The sequence below is a fragment of the Arvicanthis niloticus genome, chromosome 8 (assembly GCF_011762505.2).
Source record: "Arvicanthis niloticus isolate mArvNil1 chromosome 8, mArvNil1.pat.X, whole genome shotgun sequence".
Taxonomy (NCBI): domain Eukaryota; kingdom Metazoa; phylum Chordata; class Mammalia; order Rodentia; family Muridae; genus Arvicanthis; species Arvicanthis niloticus.
The window spans coordinates 50542141-50566901 of NC_047665.1; the positions used below are offsets into that span (position 1 = coordinate 50542141).

A 24761-nucleotide genomic window follows, 5' to 3' on the forward strand; every position below is an offset into this window, starting at 1 on the left:
AAGAATGGTCTAGGTGTCAAATTTATGTTTACAATGCAAGCATTTTACTGACTCCCCAGCTTCCTCTGCACCTTATCACACAGACAATACGGATAACTATAGTGTCCTAACTAGCTAACAGTTAAGCAGAGGTGCACTTCCTGTTCACAAATAATGATCAACAGCAAACCCTACCATCCTTATGTGAAAAGCTCAGACTATGGAAGCTAGTGTTTCCCCTACAAACTCAAATTTAAGGGAGCCTGGCCAAGCAAGCACACAGCTGCCCCCAGACTCTTATGTGGCCTGGCTCATCACTCAGCTATCAACACAAAATACCTAAACTCTACAATGCTAACTCTGTCACAGTACAAATTCATCATAGTCTGCATATCACTTGATATAGGCAGAGACAGCAATCAGCAGCTAGCACTCTCAAACTCTTCAACAGGCATCAGAATCCCTTCACAGCCAAAAGCCTAGGGATCTTTTCAGAGGCTCTTCTGCCAAGGTATCCCACTCTGGCACAGAGCCATCTTTCAGAACTTTATTTTGTCTAATGAAGGAGCCAGCAGTCACCTGTGACTAAAGGACTATATTTGGAATTTATCTTTTCAAATCCATTGCCATTAAATATTATAATTCAATTTAATGTGCCCAAAAGACTATTGCTGCCATAGACATCACTATCCTACCAATGTAAATAGAGGCCACATGGGAGGAAAAAGACCAATCTCATCAAGTTGTCTGTCCTCTGATCTCACACACACATGCTGCCGTCCCATATACACACAGAATAATTAAGTGTAATTTAAATTTAAAAAAAAAAAATGTCCACCACCCCTGAGTTCTTCAAATTAAGTCAACAAAGGAAAGGACTTTGGCAACATGAGAAAGCAGTTCAGTAAGAACTCATTCTCTAAGTCAACAGGCCTGTGTGATCTGGAATGTATACAGAAACCAGATGAGACCTGAAGAATGGCATCTGCCCTGTAATTCTAAAACAAGGTGTCTCATTTACTTGGAGATGAGTACCCCAGGAGTCTGCCTGTCATTGCCTCCCAAGCCCTGAGACTATAAGTGCAAACCACCATGTGTGGCTTTTTATGTGGGTTCTAGGGAACAAGTTCAGGGACTTACATACTTAACACTTTAGCAAATTAGTTATCACCCCAACCCCCAGCTCTGTCTTTGACACCTAGTCTAATAACAAGTAAAACTTCACGTGATTTCAGTGTCCTCCACTTAAGATGAGTGAGACCAATGACCACTCAATACTGGCATCAGGATCAGAGATGATATCACCAATCATTTAGTACTATTTCTGAAAAAAAGACTAGTTGTTCACTCTATGCAAGAGAGAAAGGCAATTACCTTTTTACAAATTTCCAGGGCACATCTCGTGCTCCTCGATGAAATGTAGAATCTAAATTCTATTATGAAATTGTGTAAGATTCGAGTCCTAGGTCAGCTCATATTGCAAATACTTAGGTGACAAAACAGCAATCTGTGTACTCCATTTGCCTTATTTCAGTGAAAATAGTTTATCCAGATGTTAAACAAAAGGCAAATGGTTTCAATCTTTCATCTAATCAAATGCTACTATAGCTATCTTTTCAAACTCAAAAAAACTTAAACTTGCAGGCAATCTTTTAATGTTCAAATGATATTATCTTAATAACTATTTTACAGCTATAAAGAGACCATGATCAAGGCAGCTTATAGAAGAAAGCATTTAATTAGGGGCTTGCTTACAGTTTCAGATGATTAGTTCATGATCATGGTTAGTCCAGCAACATAGCAGCAGGCAGGCAGGCAGGCAGGCAGGCAGGCAGGCAGGCAGGCAGGCAGGCAGGCAGGCAGGCAGGCAGACAAGCAGACATGGTTCTGGAGTAGTAGCTGGGAGCTTACATCCTGATCCAAAACAGATGACAGAAAGCCAGACTAGGCCTGGCCTGGGTTGACACCTCTTCCAACAGAGCCATACCTTCTAATCCTCCCCAGTCTATCAACTGGGAACCAAACATTCAAATATTTGAGCAAATATTGAAGGAGCAAGCCATTGTGCTGTTTTACTTCTTAGGTCATTTTTAATATAAGCTAATATAACCAATAAAATATAATTTAACCAATAAAAGGCCTTTATACTAACTTCTTTGCAATTATAGAATGGAGATAAAAATGTCAGTTCTCAAGAACATGCGTCCTACCAGATTTAGATATGCTACAAAGGTTAACTTTACTTGGGATGCTTGAAGACATAGCTTTAAACAAGGGTTTGTTAAGCTTTGCTTACTAGAATTTTAGAATCCTCCAATACAAAGCCACCCATAGGTTCAACTGAAGAACATAGCCACACTTCATGCATACCTCACAGAAAGCCAATTGGAACAGAGCCACAACCAACAATTCCTCAACTTTGTTGTTTAAAATCATATGACATTACCCTCCCAACAAGAGATACCATGGCTAACCTTATCACCCAAGGGACCTCTAGAAATAAAACACAGCTTAGACACCCAATGTCACAGGTTATTTTTCCCTCAAGTAGGTTGCACTGATTCAATCTAGAAGCTCTGGGTATGAGAAACTTCAGTACTAATCTGTCCACTCTTTTTCTGCTTTATCGAAGACTGATAAGCCGTAACTAACTCTTCTATACCAGCATATCTTGGGCTTCTGTCAAAAAAAAAAAAAAAAAAAAAAAAAAAAAAAACTCCAATTACTTCTCCACTCCCACTACACACTTTTAAAAAAAACTGTCATTTGCTCTGGATTCTAAATCTGGGACGATTTTCAAAACAATTTTATCAATTAAATTATTAGGTAGCAGTTTATAACTTGAACCTCATGCAAAATTTAAACTTAATTTAGGCTGTGATAATAGCCATTTACATCAAAGACTAACAGATGTAAACTTCCAATTCCCCTGATGTATTTTTTGATGGGGCCAATTCCATAAACAAACCAATACTGAAGAAATGAGCATCTTCAGTCCAATGTAATTAATGCACTTTCTTCCTAAAATTTATTCTCCCCAGTTTGACTTTTCAAATCTATGGTCTTGAGGAAAACAGTCATTAATGTTTATTTCTCTACCTTCTCCTCAGGGTGACAGTGAGACTCCCTAAACTATTCACATAGCAATCATGGTATGCTGGAACCTAAACCAGAAATCAAATCTGAGGCAAAGAATCTCAGATTCCTCACTGGCAAAAGTATCTCAAGTGACTATGATTAGGACTACTGCTGCAGCACATTACTAAGGTTGGGGCACTGGAGGCTAAGGCAGGGAGTCACTTACATCACTTGGCCAAAGGGTAAGATCTTGTCTCTAAAGTAAAGCAAAGCTGTGTATCCAATACATAGTCAGGTGATCAGAAAATGTGAATTCCGCTCTTGGAAGAAGCAGTTCACCATAAGGATAATATGCTTTGTGGCTTTTTCAAATAATGGAAATTTATGCATAAAAATTTAATGGGAGTTCCCTAAATATGATACTCTTGATGTGATACTTATGGATAGGAAAGTTAGAGCACTGTTGTGGTTTCAAAGTCAAATGCCCTCCATGGACTCCTGTGTTGGAATGCTTGGTTGCATATTAGACAACAATGGCTAGGAATGTGTGGTGTGACTACCATGTACCACGCAGACAGGCTGGCTCTGCCTCATTGCAACAAAGCCTGAGAGGGAAAGATGCAGACTATCCAAAGGACTAAAGAGAGTCCACTTAAATTTTCTAATAGAATGCTGAAGGCTAAGGATGAGCAAGAAGAGACACTGATCAGAAAGCCATCTAGACACAACCTCCCCACCCCTGCCAACTATATAAAAATCACTTTGGTGCGGAAAAACTAGGGGTGAGATGAGCCAGCACCAAGCACAAGCAGGAATCCTATTCCAACAAACAACCACCTTCAAGGCACTGGGTTTGGTGGGGTGGGTAGGTGTTAGCAAAGCTCTGACCCTGGAAGAGAGGCAAGAAATGAGTCCTATAAAAGAACTACCTACTATACAGGTTGGGACTAACTGCCAAGAGAGAGAGAAGCCAGAGCATCAAAAGCACCACTCTACTCTGGAATCAAAGACACAAGTTAGGCAAGCCAAGAGGAACCTTATTTCCCTTAATGACCACTAGCAAGCTCCAAGTAACACGCAACAGCTGTCTTCTAGGTAGGTCCATGAAAGCTTGAAAGCGTATCTTCTGAGGGAAGGTCAAAACTCAGGGCAGATCAGGATTAATTGGTTAAGTCTTAGGCAACCCCAAGTCAGGGTACAAGCAAGGACGGAGACACCTGAAGATCACCTTAACAAATCAAACCCAGTTCTTACCCTAATCAGGTAGACTCAGTAACTTGGAAACCATTATCATTTCTTACTATTTCTTCACTTCCATTCTTTTCTCTCACATCAATCAAAGTATCAGAGGGGGAAAATTAGCCAATGGCCAGAATCTCCATCAAAACCAATGCTAAGTGTACAAGAAATTTTCCAAATTTAGATCGGTAAATCCGTTTTTTTTTTTTTTTTTTTAATTTGGCCAACATGCATGAAAAAATTTTCAGAAGGAAGGCAAAGGAAAAAAAATACTTTAAAAAAATTCTAATAGACCCAGGTATAGTGGCACAGGTAGCTCTCTGTGAGTTTGATGCTAACCTGGTCTACAAAAGTTCCAGAACAGCTAAAGCTACATACTGAGACGCTGTCCTTCTACAAGCTCATCAGTACATGTAAATTCCCTGAAGGGGAATGGCTAGGAGGGAAACAAATGCACTTGAATAAACTGCACAAACTGTGAAAGAGGAGACAAGGTACAGGTAAGGGGAGCAGTGGACAATATCAACACCTGATTTATCACAGATGCCAAGTCAGCTTGGAAAAGGGAAAACATTTTAATTTTTCCAAAATTAAAACATAAGATTCTAAAAGCTGACAAATACAAACAGAATAAACATAATCCATTACCGAACAATGATTATTCTTATCAGAAACAACATTCCTTATCCACTATCAGAATAATTTTCCCAGTTACAATCAATCTTTGAGTTCATTTTGAGGGTGGGGAAGAATCCTACATCCCTACTTTAGCAGGGTAAAGAATTATCTATATTTATTTTGCTCTACTCAAACACATCCATTTCAACACTTTATAAAAAGACACCCTACCCCACCCACACAAAAGCTTGATTGCCAGAAAAGGCAAAGAAAACTAACAAAATCTGATGCCTACAATTCATAGAGAATACTATTATTAACATTTTCTTTTATAATCAGAGATGCCAGCTTGACCTCCTAGTAAGAAAAACCCCATTAAGTTATCTGTGATAAAGCCAACTTTTAAGAACTTTGTTAACTCATTCGTGTAAAGTATAATAATAACAACATAATAATAATACCTAACAGGTTCACAAAGGCTTGGGCTTAAAGTTGAATTTACCCCATTTGGAAATCCCTTGTACTAATCATTTCCAGTAACCAACTATTTTTACAAATTTGGTGGATATGACTGACAGGTAGCCAGATATATTCTCTGGCTCAATACATTTTAATGTAACTTGACAGGCAGCCATAGTCCCTTAGTGGTGAAACTCAATAAGCATGTTCAGTCTCAGCTTTTTCCTGGTATCATTAATTGCTTTAGAACCATCCTTAAATAGGTTATTTCCACAGCATTCTCTCTTAGAATGTGCCCTAAGGCTACTCTCCAGGTTATCACCTGCCTACTCAAACTTTCTATATAAGGGTCTTCTAATCGCCTCTTTCATAAAGTAATACTACTTTCATCTACTTCCTGCCACCCAGGAAGTAAGACCCTGGTCTTGCTTAGATAGGTCTTGTTCCAAACTCAACACATCCAGTCCTACCACATAGCTCATTCTTCTGCCATATTCCTCTTGTGCTCTGCCCTAAATTACTGCCACCAAGTCTTACTGAATCTCAGAGTCCTGGTGCTGCTCCCACTCCACACAGCTACTTCTGTTTCTCCTCCTTTATGTTTCATGTATGTTTAATCAATGCAGTCTCAAACAACTTTAGTTATCTGAATACAAAGTATTCAATATCTCCCTAGTTAGCAGTCCACACCACTTTCAAGCTCAACCTCCTTACTCAACGTCTGCACTAAAAGCAACTATGAACAGCCAAGTTGATCAGAGCATAGGTTCTCGACATTGACCTACTCTAATAAGCTCTATGACCTTACAGAGGTAATGCGATCTTTCCTTGGGTGTATTAGAATAAGATGAAGTAGTAACTGAAGCTACACCTCCCAGGGTTACTATGGAGATTAAATGTGATGATGCCAGCCCACACCAAGGTATATAGCACAACACTGAAGACTCAAGAAATAGCACTCCCTCAGAGATACCACACTGCCAGGAAGCTCTAGACAAAAAAGACGATATTCTCTGTGACCCACAACCCACCTATATGAACACCTTTCTTTATCCCACACCTGACATCACAATGCTGTGGTTTAACAATCTACAGCTGTTTATCGCTGGCCAAGAGATCTACGTCTCCCTGTTTCTGGACTTTGGTGTTTAAACTACATTTTTTATCTACTGCTGCACTCTCCACTCACAGTTCTCCTTAATGAGGTGGCTCAGAAATCCCTTCTAGAAAGCTTTGGCCACCTGCCATCCTCAGCTGACATCACCTGTTGTTTATTCCACCAACACCAGTCTTTAAGAAATCAACCTTGCTTATGAGTGCCACACACAGTCATGTTATTACAGAAAGTACTGGATCCTTGTGTGGAAGCTCCAATAAGAAGACAAGGAGTCATGATAGATTTCAAACACAGCACGGTATCAATTTCAATGTTAAATTTAAAAAAAAAAAAAAAAAAAAGTGTTTTTTAATGCTACTGACAGTACCCAACTAGCTCAGTCTGCAGAGCATGAAACTCTTAAAATGCTAGTATTTCTTTTGTGCATACACTGGGAGAGGGGAGGTATGTCACTGGGGGAACAGGCTTGAAGTTCTCAAAAGACTTATGCCATTCCTAGTGTTCCCTATTTCCTAACTGTGGATCATAATGTGAGCTCTCAGCTGTGCCTGCCATCATGCTCTGTCATCATGGATTCTAACCCTCTGAAACCACAAGCCCAATTAAATGCCTGGTGTTTTATCACAGAAAATAGAAAAGTAATTAAAATACCTTCAAAAGCTATAATATTATTCCATTGTAATTAAGGAAACCTTAAAGTTTCATGCATGTATTATAGATACTTTATTGCCTGTATTTTAGGTCTTTAAACAGTTCAGCATTAAAAACTGTCATTACCTCTTTTAAAATTATGGTTCTAAACTGTACATGATAACACATCTATAATCCCAGCACTTAGGAAATATAGGCAGGAAGACTAAGAGTCCAAGGTTATTTTCAGCTTACTGTTGGGGGCCGACTTTTAGCAGAAAGCGGCTATCAGCTTTGCAGCCATCTTGAGCCATATACCCTGACATGTGACTTGGATTACAATAGCCTACAACAGCTGAGCACACTCTGATAATCTTGGTTTAGATACCTTGGGTGTGTGAGATTAAAGGTGTGTGAGATTAAAGGTGTGTAACTTAAGAGTATAACTTAGAAGTATAGAGATCAGAGTTAGAGACAAGACCTAAGGGCGTGATTAAAGGTGTGACCAAAAGGCGTGGCTTAGAAGTGAGACATATAAAAGGCAGAGACAGACCAGATCAGAATCAGACACATCAGACATTAGGTAGAAAACGCTTGGCTCCAGACAGAATCAGACACAGCAGACAGAGGAGACAGAGGAGGAGACACTTAGAGGAAGAGAGACTGAAGAATAAACGGGATTGAATCACACCCTGTCTGGTCTCCATTCTTCGAACCCGCAGACCGGAGCGGCAGCTTGGGCCGGGATACAGTGGCCGCCCAAACGTGGGTCGGCCCGGGCCTCAACATTTTCCCTGGGCTGTGACGGTTTTTGGCCGCCCCAACGTGGGGCTAGTGTGGACCCCAACAGCTTACAAAGCAAGTTTCTGATCTGACTGGGCTACAAGAGGCCTGTCTTAAAACACTAATGCTGCTGGCCGAGGGGCGCGAGGTTTCAAGATGGCGGTGCCTGGATGGTTGACCGAGAGGCAGAGGTGAAGGCCCCTTCGCAGAAAATACACGGGGACCGCCCGCTATTCGCTCTCCACGTCCCGGGAGCCTCGCAGTCGTTTTCTTTTTGTTTTTGTTTTTGTTTTTGTTTTTGTTTTTGTTTTTTTTTTATGAAGAAGTAAATCATATAAATTGTCAACATGGGACGAAGATCGACATCCTCCACCAAGAGTGGGAAGTTTATGAACCCCACAGACCAAGCCCGAAAGGAAGCCCGGAAAAGAGAATTGAAAAAGAACAAAAAACAGCGCATGATGGTCCGAGCTGCAGTTTTGAAGATGAAAGATCCCAAACAGATTATCCGGGACATGGAGAAACTGGATGGAATGGAGTTTAACCCAGTGCAACAGCCACAGTTGAATGAGAAAGTACTGAAAGACAAGCGAAAAAAACTGCGGGAAACCTTTGAACGAATTCTACGACTTTATGAAAAAGAAACCCCAGATATTTACAAAGAATTGAGAAAGCTCCAAGTCCAATATGAACAGAAGAGAGCTCAACTGAGCCAGTACTTTGATGCCGTCAAGAACGCTCAGCATGTGGAAGTAGAGAGCATCCCTTTGCCAGACATGCCACATGCTCCTTCCAACATCTTGATCCAGGACATTCCTCTTCCTGGTGCCCAGCCACCCTCCATCCTGAAGAAAACCTCAGCGTATGGGCCTCCAACTCGGGCAGTGTCTATCCTTCCTCTCCTGGGACATGGTGTTCCCCGTTTGCCCCCTGGCAGAAAGCCACCTGGCCCTCCCCCTGGCCCACCTCCTCCTCAAGTTCTGCAGATGTATGGCCGTAAAGTGGGCTTTGCTCTCGACCTTCCCCCTCGGAGGCAAGATGAAGACATGCTGTACAGTCCAGAGCTTGCTCAGCGGGGTCATGATGATGACATGTCCAGCACCAGTGAGGACGACGGCTATCCTGAAGACATGGATCAGGATAAGCATGATGACAGTACTGAGGACAGTGACACTGACAGATCGGATGCAGACAGTGACGGGGATGAGTTTGGGCACCGCGATGACAGTGAGCGTGACAATGCTGAGGAGAAGAAGTCAGGTCTGAGCGTCAGATTTGCCGATATGCCTGGGAAATCAAGGAAGAAGAAGAAGAACGTGAAGGAGCTGACTCCTCTGCAAGCCATGATGCTGCGAATGGCAGGTCAGGAAATCCCTGAGGAAGGACGTGAAGTGGAGGAATTTTCAGAAGATGATGATGACGACGACTCTGATGATTCTGAAGCAGAAAAGCAATCGCAGAAGCAGCATAAAGAGGAGTCTCACTCTGATGGCGCATCCGCCTCTTCACAGCAGCAGGCTCCTCCTCAGGCCGTTCCTGCTTCTCAGATACAAGCACCGCCCATGCCAGGACCGCCGCCTCTTGGACCACCACCTGCCCCACCCTTACGACCTCCTGGACCACCCACAGGCCTTCCCCCTGGGCCACCTCCAGGAGCTCCTCCATTCCTGAGACCACCTGGAATGCCAGGAATCCGAGGGCCTTCACCACGACTTTTACCTCCAGGACCCCCACCAGGCCGACCTCCTGGCCCTCCCCCAGGCCCACCTCCAGGTCTGCCCCCTGGTCCCCCTCCTCGAGGACCCCCACCAAGGCTACCTCCTCCTGCACCTCCAGGTATCCCTCCTCCTCGTCCTGGCATGATGCGCCCACCCTTGGTGCCTCCTCTTGGACCTGCCCCACCTGGCCTTTTCCCACCAGCTCCCTTGCCCAACCCAGGGGTGTTGAGTGCCCCACCCAGCCTCATTCAGCGACCGAAGGCGGATGATGCCAGTGCAGCCACCATCGAGAAGAAAGCCACAGCGACCATCCGTGCCAAGCCCCAGATCACCAATCCCAAGGCAGAGGTCACGCGGTTTGTGCCCACTGCACTGAGGGTGCGCCGCGAGAATAAGGGGGCTACTGCTGTTCCCCAAAGAAGGTCAGAGGATGACTCTGCTGGGCCTGTTGCCAAAGCAGCCCCGAGATCTGGTCCTTCAGTTCCTGTCTCAGTACAAACTAAGGACGATGTTTATGAAGCGTTCATGAAAGAGATGGAAGGGCTGCTGTGACAGACTCTCCTGCCAGGACAGGCTTCTGTTCAGAGGACTGGTTTGTGGAACAAGAGGCTCTTGTTAAACATAAAGTGAAGGTCAGCAAAGATCAGCGTCCACTGTCAGGTGTTTTCCAAGTCCAGTTCCAGGAGCCTCCTGATGTTTGCCTGCTGGGATCCCCCCCGCACAAGGTGTTTCCTTACAGTAGTCCAGGATGTGAGGCACTGCTGCTAACCTGTTCCCAGTGACACCACCAGCTCCTCCCTCTCTTCCCCTCTCCATTTTGGGAATTCTGTCAGCGAGGTCTTAGTTACTTGTTTCGACTCATGTGCCCTGGGCACTGGAGTAGAGAATTCTAAAGGAAAAGTTTATTTCATCCTGACTTTTGTGTTTGAGTTACTTTTAATATTTTCCTGTAAATATTTTGTAATATTTTCCTTGTAGTGAAATGGATTACAATATCATTTCCTAATTCAAAACAGGATATGTGGGAAGAAAATATACAATTCTGGGATTAAAGTTATTTTCCACAAGCTAATAAAAAAAATTAAAAAAAAAACACTAATGGTATTTGTTTTTCTGAAACTAGATTATGAAAGAAAACTAAGTGCTTGCAGACAAACAGGTCTGTAGAGGCAGATGACCAATGCTGAGCAAAAACTGAAATAGTTAATATGAACACAGCCTTGGCCCCACCTCTCACCACTCACAGCTGATCCCCATGTGGGCTAGCCCAACTACTCAGATTAAAGCTGCAGCTAATTCACATCACAATTATCAACCCATGGCTGAAAACACAAGTTCTGATCGATATGGAAAATACCCATCAGTGTTCATACCACAGGTGACAATGGATTTCAGCATAATACACTGGACTCTAAAGCCATAACTATATATCACATATACTGACAGCAATGACGATATCCTTTTTAAACCAGAATTGTTTGTCACCTTTTAGGCAACCTACTAGAAAAATATCAGTGGGGTACATACTTTGACACCACAGAATAATTCATTCTTTAGGGGAACTAAACATCTTATGGATAATCAGGATAATCGTTAACAGTCTCAGTACCATCCTGCTGCTTCCTGAGAATGACCCTGTATCTCTACAGAGGGTACAGAACCCAGCACCCAACTGGTCCACTTTCTATTTCCAGTCTACAGATGCACAATAGCATAAGAATCTTTGTGGAACACTGGTGTGGCTTTTCACTTTTTCCAGAACTTAAAAATCTAAAGGGAGGAAGAAATAGCAAATGTATTCTCAGTTTTCTCCAACTTGGGATAAATAGGTTTATCTCAGCCTTAACTGTAGCTATGGCAGTTTTTTTTTCATTGAATTAGAATAAACCCAAAACAGTGGCTGCCTCCCTAGGCTATATACCCAGCATTTCTGTAAATAAGTTGTCCCTTCTATTATGTTAAAAATTTAAGAACTTAGATTTTTTTTTAGAAAACAAACTCTCTTCCTCAAAACTGCACAGTAACAGAAGTTCTCATAGTGCTGCCCCATGTAACTGTAAATCGTTAGGCAAGTTTTACTTCTACACACTGACCCTGATACACCCTTTTCTAGTACGTCCATAAGAACCTGCCACAAACTCAATGGCTTAAGCAATGCACATGAACCTCACACTTCTGGAAGTTAAGCCTGAAACCGTCTCATCCAGATACTTCACAGGGAACATGTCTCCTTTCTGCCTCATCCTATTTCCAGTGAGTCCCACAGTCCTTGGTTGAGAATGAGCACCTACCTTCAAAGCTGAGATGAAAAGCTTGCTGAATATTCACTGGAAATCACCCTGACCTCTTCCATAGTCACTTAAAACTCAATATGATGTCCTTTGACCTGCTTCTCCCACACTACTTGATAAAAACAGAGGCAGCGCTCTGATGCCTGCCCCAGAGTCTAGCTTCCAGCTCAAGCCTTTGCACGATGTTTCCGTGAACTTATATGGGCTTTACTTTAACTGGCTTTCACCTGTGCATTGGGGCTCAAAGCAACAGCTGTGGACTTGCACCACCGAGACCTGTGCAACGACCATAAAAACAAACTCACCTGCCTATGAGTCACTCGGGGAATAACAAAGCATGAGATGCCAGTACAGCAAGTGCTGAGCCCAGCCCAGGGACTTAACTCCTCCAGAAGTGGGCTCATCTCTGGTTGGCAAACCCTACTCCAACTGACTTCAGGTGGATTCAGGCTCTATATTAGCCCAAAAAGGGCCACTTCAATGTCAGTGGAGTCATCAACACCAGAGATAATACCATCACTTAACAATCTTTACAGCTACAGTTTTGTGCCTGGCTTTAAAGCTGCTTTTCCATTTCTGCCTTAGGACTACTCTTTAAATAGTCACTTCCACAATGCCCAATAAACCATATATACTTGAGTAACATGGGGGTAGCTCCAGTAAAAATACTTTTAACCAAAATTATGTACTGTGGGAACACGGTCCAAGAATGGAGTCATATGAGGAAAATTCTGAGCATTTCTTGTGAGAAAACTCTAAGCAACCAAGAGTCAGTTTCTTCAAAAATACAGAATTGTTCTTGGAGAGTGGTTTCTTGTTCCTCCCAGGTGTAGCAAATAAGAGTGAGCTTACTTCAAATTATTCATTACAACTGGCTATTGTATTTTGTTGAAATGCCTCTACAGGAAAACATTTTTGCCATATGCACCTTATCCTTGTGATTATATACAGCTTAAACTCATGAGACATTTATCCATGTATCCTTTCTTAATCCTCAGAGTATAGATTGTCTGATGATATGAATAACATTGGCTATTCCATGAGACTTTATTTTTAAGTTCCATTTTCCCAGGTTCCATTGTCTTTATAGTGCTAAATAACATACCAGACTTCATCATTATCAGGGCCACATGTGGCAAAAGCTTGTTTCCATGAGGAGTCTACAGTTGATCTGGCTTGACTAGATATATCTCTAGTGCTGATTTTTAGAATACCACACATTTATGTCTTACTAACTTTTTATGGTTTTTCCTCCCATCTATCTAATGGGAGATTTTTCTCTAAGTACAACTATATGCTATATATGAATGAATTTATAGCTAACGGGTTCTGATGTTTGGTGCTAAGGAAACCCAAGAGCTTATAAACAAAGACTCTTAAAATTCATGCCTCTTAGGTTTAGTACAGGGAGCCAGACAACAAGGCTGGGGCCACTGACTGATTCAATGGCAGAGCACTGCCTTGAGACTAAATGTATCCCTCATAAGCGTTCATAGAACCACATGAAAATTCAGTATAAAGGGGTGTGAGTGAATGGGATCCTAGATTTGCTCAATTTATCAGCCTATGGTGAATAACCACTTGTGTGATCCTAGCAGTTACCCCCGTTTTTGCTTCAATTCTTAAATTTCTCTTCATGTGGCCACCAATGACCCTTACTGACAGCAGTGTGAGGGGGCTCAAAAGCAAAGCTTACTGCAAGATATTGAGTTAAAAGCATCTGACAGACACCTTCTTCTTAAGTTGACAGTATAAAACAGTAATAAGTTGACAGTGTCCAAAAAGACATCGTAGGATATAATGTGCCAATATAGCCAAGTACAACTATAAACACAGCACTTGGGAAGCAAAGGCTAAAAGATCAAGAGTTCAAGTCTTCCTTGGCTATCCAGTGAGTTTGAGACCAGCCTGGAATATGTGAGACCCAGTCTCAACAAAACAAAATAATCTCCTCCAGTCTATTAAAAGGAAAATTCCTCAGACTAATTTAGTAAGATACTAACGTGATCTAACAGCATTGAATCTGTCTCAGTAAACCGGGAGTTGGAAAACATTAGCTAACTATGGCTTCATCAATCAATCAACATGGAAGTGATTACAGCCTAAGGAGTTCTATATTCAGCCAAAGTTGCTTCCATATTAAGTTAGCTCAGTTGGGATCTGTGCACATACCCAGACCAAATCCACAGTCTCCCACAAATTGTATCTAACAAATCAACAAACAAAAGGTTGGGGGGCGGGGGGTATTTGTTGTTTTCCTTTCCAAATACTATACTCTGGTGGTTTTACCTTACAATCTCTTAGCTTTCCTTTTTAATCCATTTCAGCTTTGTACATTCACCAGACTTCTTTGCCACTTTAAAATACATTACTTTAAGATTTCCATTAGTAATACCTTCCTGAACCATCTGCCAGAGTTGGTAAAACAGCTGGTATTGACTCTGGCTCTGTGAATCTGTTCAGACCAAGTGTGCAGATTCCTGAGGGGTCTCTTCATTTCCGATCTGCCCCTCCATTTCCCTCAAAAGAAGAGAAAGATAAAAAACTGTTTCCCTCTGTCTGTAAAAACTAGATGCTGCACTCACTGGCCTAGCCACAACTCTGTACCTGAGAGCTATTTGATTAAATACCCAAGAAGGACTAATATTTATCCATGGAATGCCTTTTACCACGAGTGAAGACACAAACAGCACTCACATACTAAATTCCTCAGTGAGCAGTTTCTTATTTGGGGTGAGAATGCTAAGTTCAATTTAGCTAATTTACTTAATCATCTATTAAGAACTGATTGAGCCAAAAGCTGTTGAGCTACAGAGAGAGTAGAATACAAGATAGTCAAAAAGATCTCAAGAATCTTCAAAGTTCTCTCTTTTAATTCCATAATGTCCATTTCTAAAAGTACTAAAGATCATTACCCAACTTCAGTCTGAATCCCAAAAGCCCTGCTTTGCCTTCATATCTGCAAGATAGAGACAACAGTTGCCCTCTGCACACTAAGCGTCTTGGAGGAGACAGTGAAATCATCAGTTCTTTTGAACACTCTGAAGAACCACTGTAGTACAAGGCCTTGGAGATATTGATTTGGCAATCAGCTCCACTTGGAAACCCAGCTTTTTATTTATTTTTTGATTTTTCTTTGTTTGTTTTTCCATTTACTGTCTATCACAGTCAAAAAGCACAAGAAACCTGCATATTAAAGTTTAATGTAACTGAGTTTTTATAATGTATGATACTTGAGTGACTTGGAATTCACTCCAACTAAAGTTAGACATTCCATTCCTGCCAGCAAGAATCTGAGGAAGGCATGCCAACTCATCTCCACAGCCCTAGCACCCAAGCTACCAGTAGTGCCATAAAGGAAGGAGAGCATTTGGAATCCCTGTCATTATATCGCCTGGTTATAAATATCTTAAGTACACAAGTACATAGCGAAGTGACTTACCAATTCAAAAAGGATTTACTAACTATGTGCCAGGCACAGCTGAAGATAAAGGGCTAGAATATAAACCCTCAGCAAGTATTTGTCTAGTGGGCACTAGTGAGAAAAATCACACGTCGCTGAGGTAGAGGCACACTCTACTACTATGATAACCCTGAAAAGGAAACATCACACAAGAGCAGGAAGAGCCAGTCCTCATCGGCACACAAAGCTCTAAGCATACTCCAGACTCCTGAAAAATACCCTGGGCTCCAGAGATTGGGGAAGCACCCCCATCCTCTACTCACCTAAGGTTTCAAAGAACATATACCATCTGAATAAGAAACTTCATAAAAAGATCTGGAGGAATATTAGCATGAGTTGCATTTTTTGCTACATAGCCACCGGTACTGGCATCAGCAATGAAAAAAAAAAAAAATGTCAACTTAAATTACAGACATTTCTTCAGTGAATCTCTCTGTTTATGCTAACTTAACTGTAACCAGCAGGCAACAAACCCCCTTACTATCCATCCTCCGGCCTGCCTCATGAGCTGCTGGATGAGGGCTCTAGGCAGCAAACCTCCCTCTGCCAGTTCTAGGAACACCAGCATCACATCTCATAACAATGATTAAGAGCTAGTAGACACATGCTAGCTTTCCTGCATTAAAGAACAGAATCAGGTGAAACTGCATCCTAAAAAAGATGCAACTGATCACAATAGACTTCTGAAACAAGCATTGTCGGGAGTCTGTCGAGGTTAGCACTGCCCTAGCAACAAGCTCACGGTAGATGGTCCACTGTGAAAGGTGACTAAGGTGCTGGACTTAGCTTTGTGAAACTTATCTGAAACCTCAGCTGCCAGTATCATACAGGATAATCTAACAGCCAAGAATCACCAACACAGCTTCCTAATGCTGGGAAAGGGAAGTTTCATAGTGAACATAAAATGGAGAAGGCTTAACAAAGAATAGCAAACATTACTTTTCTGCACGCAGGTATGGTAATGCATTCCTGATGAGGCAGCAGAATCAACGAAAGTCCCAGGCAAGCCTAGGCTACATAGTAAGATTTAGAATCAAAACAAAATAAACATACTATTCTAGCAAAGCCTTGTCCCATAATGCCATTTAACTCTTGCTGCCCAGGTTACAAGCTCAGAGTATTTCTACAACAAATTAAAAACAAAACAAACAAACAAACAAACAAAATAGCTATTTAATGAGAACTGCCTAAAATATAAACAAAAGATAAATTAACCTGAAAATAGATAAAATTGATCTTAATATGATAACAAATTTAAAAGAATTAGATAATAATGTATATCCTAACAGAAGGTAACAGAATGCAACTATGAAGGTAAATCATAAAGTTCTTTGAGGAACTTTGAAGAAAGACTGCCAGAATTTTATTTCTCAAATCACAGTCCAAAGAGATTCTTCTGCTAGAAAACAGAAGTGATGTACCTAAAAAAATATACAATAAATCACTTGAATCCTCCCTAGATTGTTCTTTAAAAACTTTTGTCTGTTAACACAAGCCTTTCAACCAGCTACTCAGGTAATGTATTGAGGTTGCAAATTCAAGGCCTGAGTGAGACCCTGTGTCAAAATAAAAGGAGCTGAGAAACTATCTCAGTGTAAAGGGCTTGTTTTACATGCATAATGTGCTATAAGTTCAACCCCTAGGATGGCAGAAAAATAGAGAAAGAAAAGAAAAAATTTAAAGCCAAGTGTGATAGCACATCCCTGTAAGTTCAGGACTCAGAAAGTTAAGACAAAGGAACTACTATGAACCTGAGACAACTTTAGGCTACATGACAGGCTCCAGGACAGCCTGGACTATCCACTGTCTCAAATATGTTAAAAAACAACTCAGGATGAAAGGTAAGGGGGATTAGCACAGTTCAAGGTTGCCTGGTCTACATAGTGAGCTCCAGGATAGCCAGGGCTACCTAGCAGGACCTACCATTGCTCATAAGACATAAAGAAATGAAATAACAAAAAAGAAAAAGAAAAAAAAAAGGAAACACTGATCCATGGGATGTTCCACTTTTCAATTAAATTTAACCCAAAGTCGTGTTAAAATAAATATTAACAACATTCAGTCAGTGCTGAGGACACACTGGGCATTGTCTTAAGGGCTCTAGATTTGTCTTGGTCTTTGATTGAGATACAGTTGTACTCCCACTTTACAGATGAGAATGGACACAAAGATACGTCAAGGAGCTCAAGTCCAGATGGCTCAGGGCTGTTAGAAAACAAACTATAAAATCTCACACTGAAGATGCTCCCCTTTCTGCTCCCTCAGAGCCATGTCTACATAGCTAGAAGAACAAGGCTTTCCCCTGAGCTTCCGGGATGAAGCTCACATTCACAAAGTGGAAGACAGGTTGTCATTTCCATAAAAGCCACAATGCACAAGCAGCGGCCAAACTTAAGATCCGTCTCTTTGCTGAGCACAGCCTGAAATTTACCGAAATGTGAGTCACTGTGGTAGTTGGTAAGTGAAAACTGGAAGTGTCCTAAAGTAAAACAGAAAGGGGTTACATGAAAAGAAGCCACTCAGCTAAGGCACATGACGCCTCGAGACAAACTGACACCCCACATCCTTAAACTTTGTTTTACAGTCTAATTCAATCTAGCTGGATTAGAATGAAATTCTTACCAATCTTTAGTGATAAGTAATACCATCTTAAGTCCCTTCCCCCAATAACTTCATAACTGGAGCTGGTGTCAGACCCTCAGAAGAGAGGTCCTGCTCCAGTGAGTGGTGACTAGAGCTGACGCTGAGCCTCTCCACTGCCGGGAAGACGGCTCTTATCCCTTGGTATGGCTCTCAGGGAACATGCTGAAGCTGAAGATAGTTTGCTTTCTCAGTCATAAAAGAACAAATAGAAGAAGATTGTCTCCACACTTACTTCTGGCTCTTATAGCTTGTACAGAAAAATTAAAGATGTTCACATACTGGACTCCATCACTAATCCAAGAAACAAAATACCTAAGCTAACAAAGGTACACATCTATCACCTTTCAGAACACCAATGATTGTTTTTCTTCTCTGAATTATTTTTCTCTTTTTGATTAAATAATTACAAATAATTGTTGGTATATAAAATATTCTCTACAGAACCATATGGTTTTTCTTTCTAATTATTATTTTTAATAATTGTTTAAAAATTATTCCATATATTTTTAAGTTCTAATTATATCCCTATTTAATGTTAAATATTTTAAGTAATTAGAAGATTAATTATAATGACTGTGGTAATTACAAAAAGTAAAATAATAATATATAAAATGTCATCATGAGTAATTAATTGACCTCTCTGATTTGCTTCAGATCAGGGAAGCTACACTAACAGGCTCTAAGCTCCCTTGTTATTCTTGATTAACAGAACAACTTATTAAATAAAACCAAATATGTGGTGGCCCAAAGCAGGAGTTCATAATATCCATTTAACCTGCCTTAAAAGTACAAGTGAACATTTTCTTTTAGGTGCTTATTTACATAAATACCCCCAAACTAAGGCATGGCCTTTCACATGCTTCATATACAGACAGTAAGCATAGCATTGCCCAATGTTCTGGTTCCTGTTGAACTGCATTGTAGAGCCATCTTGTTACAGTGAGGGCCTCTAGTATGAGGTAAGCAGGGCAGTGGAGAACACAGTACTGGAGGAAGAGGACTTCTTGCCTCAAGGAACTTGGTAAATCTTGTCAGAAAGTCAAACAAAAAGTAAGGCCTAAGCCACAGAATCCAGGCCAGAGTTCCTGGGCCCCACCCACACATGCCAGCTGCTCTCAAGCACCTCAGGAAACCAAACTTACACAGGCAGCCGCAAGGCCCTGAAACAGAGGACTCAGCTCCAGCCTGCAGAGCTGTTGAAAACAGAATCAATGCTGCAGGGAGATGCTGCAGAAATCAGTCTTCTGGGCCAGATCCCTTCCTGCTGCTGACAGCTTCGCACAGGGAAGTTTCTGCTCAATCTGCCCTCAGCTTCTCTTTTCACTGTCCTTCCTAATTCCTGAGAAGGGTTCCCAAACCAATATCAATTCTATTCTACTGACTCAAATAAGTCAAATAATTTACAAAATCAACTTAAATGATTTTAAATAATAAATTAGGATTTAAATTTTCAAGACGGGCGTGGTGGCGCACGCCTTTAATCCCAGCACTTGGGAGGCAGAGGCAGGTGGATTTCTGAGTTCAAGGCCAGCCTGGTCTACAGAGTGAGTTCCAGGACAGCCAGGGCTACACAGAGAAACCCTGTCTCGAAAAACTAAAAGAAAAAAAAAATTTTTTTTCAAATAATTCACATGTTATTAAAATTATTTTGTCTGGGCATGGTGGTTTATGCCTGTAATGTCCACTCTGGGGAAACTAAGGCAGGTTGAGCTACACAGTGATTTGCAGGACACCTTGGACTACAAAGTGAAACCATGTCTCAATAGAGCAACAATAACAACAACATTGTTTTCATTATTAACCTAACTAAAATAATTTTAACTGTTAGTTCTCAAACTTGGACAAATGGTTGGAGTCACTGTGAACATATCAAAGCAGACTCTGGCTGCTAGTCTCCCTCAGCCCCTACCTGTTATGGAAACATCCTGGTTGATATACTCTGCCAGGTTCCCTGAACTCTCCAGCATAAGAGTTAGGCTGGGTTTTTCTTTCTCCAGCTTTTCTAATTCCTATATAACCCAGCCATTTTAGCTACTGGTCTCTTGGCCTCTTGGCTTCTTAGCCATCACTCTTGGTTCCCGCACTTGGGCTCTTGGCTTTCCCCCTTCCCTTCCTGTCTCTACTCACCTGACCTGGTTCCCTTTACCAGTCATGTTGACTCTTCACTCTCCCAGATGTCCCTGCCGCTGCCTGTGCTCTCCCCTTATACCTATAATAAAAACCTCAAACTCTTGGAAGCAGTCACATCCTCCTTTTTTCTTTTTTTATTCACTAATAACTTATTCAAAACAACTAAAATAATAAACATCACTTGGTTTAGAAAGTAAGATACTGTCTACAAAAATATAATCTGGAGTCTTTTATTTCTCAAGCTTTTATCAGTTCCTTGGGGAGCTACACAGTTCTGTAGTGATCTCCACTATAATTAGATCTGCAGATTAGTTCTTCTGCAGGGAGTCCACTGTACAGTAACCCTTGTGATCACATCTGATACACACACAGATAACTATGAACACCAGTACTGCTTATACATGTCACTTCAAGATAAGTAATGTCTAGAGAGTAGCACAGGTTAGCATTTAGCACTTCTAGGTGTCAAAGCTCTTAACACATCAGCAAACCACTAGAGGAAACAGAAGTATTTGTTCTTAACTATTTTTATTTAGATTGAGACAAATCTTTACCAAATGTTCATTCAGTATGAACTCCCCCTTCTTTACCCAATCCTTTCAAAAATAACTACATATTTTTTAAACGAAGAACAATGTCTGTGGTTGTACTCTAACAAAAAGTATTTCTATTGTCTATAGAGTATAGCTGAGTACTTTGATGTCTTCATATTCAAAAACAATATTCTGTGAAGATATTTTAGTATTTTATACCACTCCATTAATAAAAATCAGAGTATCATTTTTCACTCAAGTATTCTATTTAGAATATAATGTTATATTGGCTATGCCAATATACCAATAAACTTTTGGAAATTTATTAACTATGAAATATGATCAAACTTCATATCAAATGTGTACCTCACATGGAGTATGAGTTTAGGAGCTTAAAGACTCTGTATTAGGGGAGAAGGTGAGGGTTGAATCAGAACATACAAAGCATAATCACTTAATTAGAGAGCAGTAATACTCACAAAAAAAATTATGATTCACAAAAAAGCAACACACTCCACTGTCAGAAAAGGCAGAAGTCAGTACTCTAGCACACACATGCCATTCTACCATTCAGGAGGCTCAGACTGAGGCGAAATTGCTGCAAGATCCAGGCCAGCCTAAGCTGTAGAGTGAACTTGAGGCTAGTGTGAACTATATGGAAACCATATCTCAAAAAATAAACAATAGTAAAGGCAGGTAAGGGTCATAAAGTAGTCGGCACTACCTTCACTGTAACTTGTAGCTGACCATAGTAAAGTCAGATATAGGAAGGCAGATTAAGATGAAGTGATTCATTCTAATCTCAGCAGGACACATGACAGCCAATACTGTATTAGAAGCCACTTGGGCACATGGTATGAATATGAATTCCAAGTGATCCTTGTACTAATAGTCATTGGCCTGCCCCACCTTGGGCCTCTCTACGTGACTAACATTCCACCTCTACAGCTGAATTCAAAACTCAGCAGAGACATGACTAAAGGGAACAGGTGAGAAACCCTTTTTTTTTTTTTTTTTTTTTTTTTTTGGTTTTGGTTTTTTGGTTTTTTGAGACAGGGTTTCTCTGTGTAGTCCTGGCTGTCCTGGAACTCACTCTGTAGACCAGGCTGGCCTCAAACTCCAAAATCCACCTGCCTCTGCCTCCCAAGTGCTGGGATTAAAGGCGTGTGCCACCACTGCCTGGCGAGAAATCCTATTTCAATGGAAATCTATTTTATAAATTATGTCACCTTTGAGAAACATTTAACAAAATACTGGTAAGCTAAAACATCTTGGCTTTAGATGGTATTTCTATTCTTTGATGTGTGCTTCAAAGTTCCAGCACATCAATTATTTTGTTGTTCTTTGTACCCCTTTAAAAACAAAACCTGAATCCCTCTCTGTGCTCAAGGGTCTAAACACAGAGAGAAAAAGAAAAGAAAAGGGAAATATTCCCCCAAAGTGCAATAGTACAGAGATCTTTCTTCCTCTGCCAGTCTACACAGGGACATACACTCAGCACTGCTCCCTTGCACCAACACCACCTGTGTGTGCATCACAGCTCTTAAGAGTAGCTGACTGGTTAAACCCTGTTTTCTCTCATTATTGAGCCACCAGTGGCAGGTTAGGTCTTAGGTGAACTTTTCCGAAGCTCTCCCAGAAACCACGGAGAGACTGTTTACCATACACAGCTTGGTGAGAGGAGGCAACAGGAAAGGAAACTGGCCATTTGGCACATGACTGGCCATTTCATCTTTCATGTGGTGCCTTTGAAGAGATGTGTACTTATCTACTAAAGGTATTTAACTAATTGCTCCTAAGACAGGCATGTGTGGAACACAACCCAAGTCACTGTACAGATGTCATTACTTATTTCCTTATTGGGGCTTTCCTGCATCTACCTGTAGATGGAAAGGCCTGACTAACCCAGCTCTGCAAACCAACCAGCGAAATGTAGGAAGAAGAACAAGCAAGAAGTTATCTCTAGCACAGAAGAGTAGTAACAGTAAACTAGATCTTGCACAGATAACTACCAAGTCTGACTAGTGCTTATTATGAAATCTTACAAGCTGTTTCTCCAATCAATCACTTCTCCCATTTTAAGACAAATCAAACTGACTATTCTTGGTATTATCTAAGCTCTTAACTATATATAAGAGAACTTTGTCTTATAAATAAGCCACCTGGCAAACCCAAGAGAAAGAAATCCCAGAGTGAGTGTCATGCATACTGCAATTCTTCAGTCTGTCACAGGTCATCTTATCAACTTGACTGGACATGGAAACACCATTGAAACATATCTCTAGGTATGTCTTAGGATGTTTCTAAAGAGGTTTAAGGGAGGAGGACCCACCCTAAACATGGATGACACCATCCTATGGACTAGGGTCTCAGACTAAAGAGAAAGCAAAGGGAGAAAGGAGCTGAATACTACTGTTCATCTCTCTGCTTCCTAACTTCAGGCACAATGGAACCAATCACATCAGGCCCCCGCTGCTGCTGTGATTCTCCTGCCATGATTCCTTCAAACTGTGAGTGAAAATACCTTTTCTTCCTTGAGTTAGCCTCTTTCAGGATTTTGTCACAGTAATGACAGATCAACTAAGTTTGTCTTAATCTACAAAAGTACAGTTTAAAATTAACCTCATTTTTAATTTCCATATTTACTTTTATTTCCCCATTTTATTATATGAGTTTTCAAACACATTAAAATGCTGAGAGTAATACAATGAATACTCAGATTTTCTCTACTCAGGCAAACAACTGCTTGAATTTTCTCTGTCCTTCCTCTGCCCAGATATGTACCATCATGGGCCCCAGTCAGTCAGAGGAAAGGAGAGCCTGAGGTGAATCGGGGCTGGGCAGTAGCTGAGTCTGAGAAAATGTTTTCTAATAGAAACAAAAACAGAACTGCTGTGGAAAAGCATCTTCCTTAACTACCTCCAAGCTAAGTTCTAAATGCAGGCTTCTTCAGTTCTGGATGACAGGAACTCTTTAAAAATATATATGAACAGTGACTAGGCAACCAAAATGGCAAGCTCTCAATACATGTTTGATGAATACATGAATTTTTAAGAGTATCAAAAGAACACGTTCTATTTAGGGAAATTGTATTTGATTTGACATTCCCACTAAACCACTGTTTCTTCAATTGGCAGCAGGCAAAGCTTGCTACAGGTAAATAATTCTAATGGGAAACCAAAACGCTTTTACAAAAAAATAAAATTATACTACTAAGTCAGGCACACATGACAATTTTAAGTAAATATTTAAGTTCCCAAATCATGGTACTCAAAAAGGCATGCCACTAACATAATTAAACAGACAGCCTTAAACTTGACAACATTTGGTTCTGAGGAATAAGAAAAGGGCTGGTGCAGGTCAGGGTCCTCCCTCTCTTTAGATTCCATTTTGGTGATACATTTTATATAGTGAGATTTCTGGTTTTGGTTTACACTCATGTGAGTGTTTCTAGCATTTATTTTCTTCATGAATAATGTAAGAAAGAGATCTCCAAGGTTAACATTTAAAATTCCAGATGCAACTTGACTAGTAGAAAGGGGTGCAGACCAATACATTCCTCCATACCCTGCAGGTTCCAATTCCATACCTGGGCTATGTAACAAAATGACCTTGATAGAGACCTATAGCCACCAGAAGTTCACACGGGGAAAACCTCTAGTCCTTGCCTCTCTTCTCAAATTGTCTCCAAAAGACAAACTATGAAACTCACCACTCTGATTCTGAACTTTCTGCCCTGAATTGATTTAGCATGTGTTTAGGCAACCACCTGCTTCCATGATACAGGTCCCATAATCCTAAAAATATATCTGCCTGTTGACCTTTGTTATGAAATAAATAAGTCCTCTAATGAAGTTAAAGCTACATAGATTCTGAAATGTTTGCTTCCCAGTTTAGAAAGCCCAGCCCAGAGGCTTCTGTCTCTACTATAGAAGTTGCACTGGTAAACTGTAAGACACAAAACTAAGTAGGTGGAGGGACGGACCACAGGTAACCAGGCAAGTACTGAGTGTTCTTCACATGTTATTCACCAAAGAAACTAAGAAACAACTGGCATGCCCTATTACTGATTTTTTAAGT

At 40.9% G+C, this 24761-nt stretch overlaps 1 protein-coding gene and 1 pseudogene across 7 annotated transcripts in view; one reads left to right on the plus strand and one right to left on the minus strand.

Moving 5' to 3' along the window:
* The window catches only part of Dip2c (disco interacting protein 2 homolog C), a 395546-nt gene that overhangs the window by 311866 nt on the left and 58919 nt on the right, over positions 1–24761 (minus strand). The window lies entirely within an intron of this gene.
* LOC117714245 (WW domain-binding protein 11 pseudogene) lies at positions 8019–10258 on the plus strand (annotated as a pseudogene).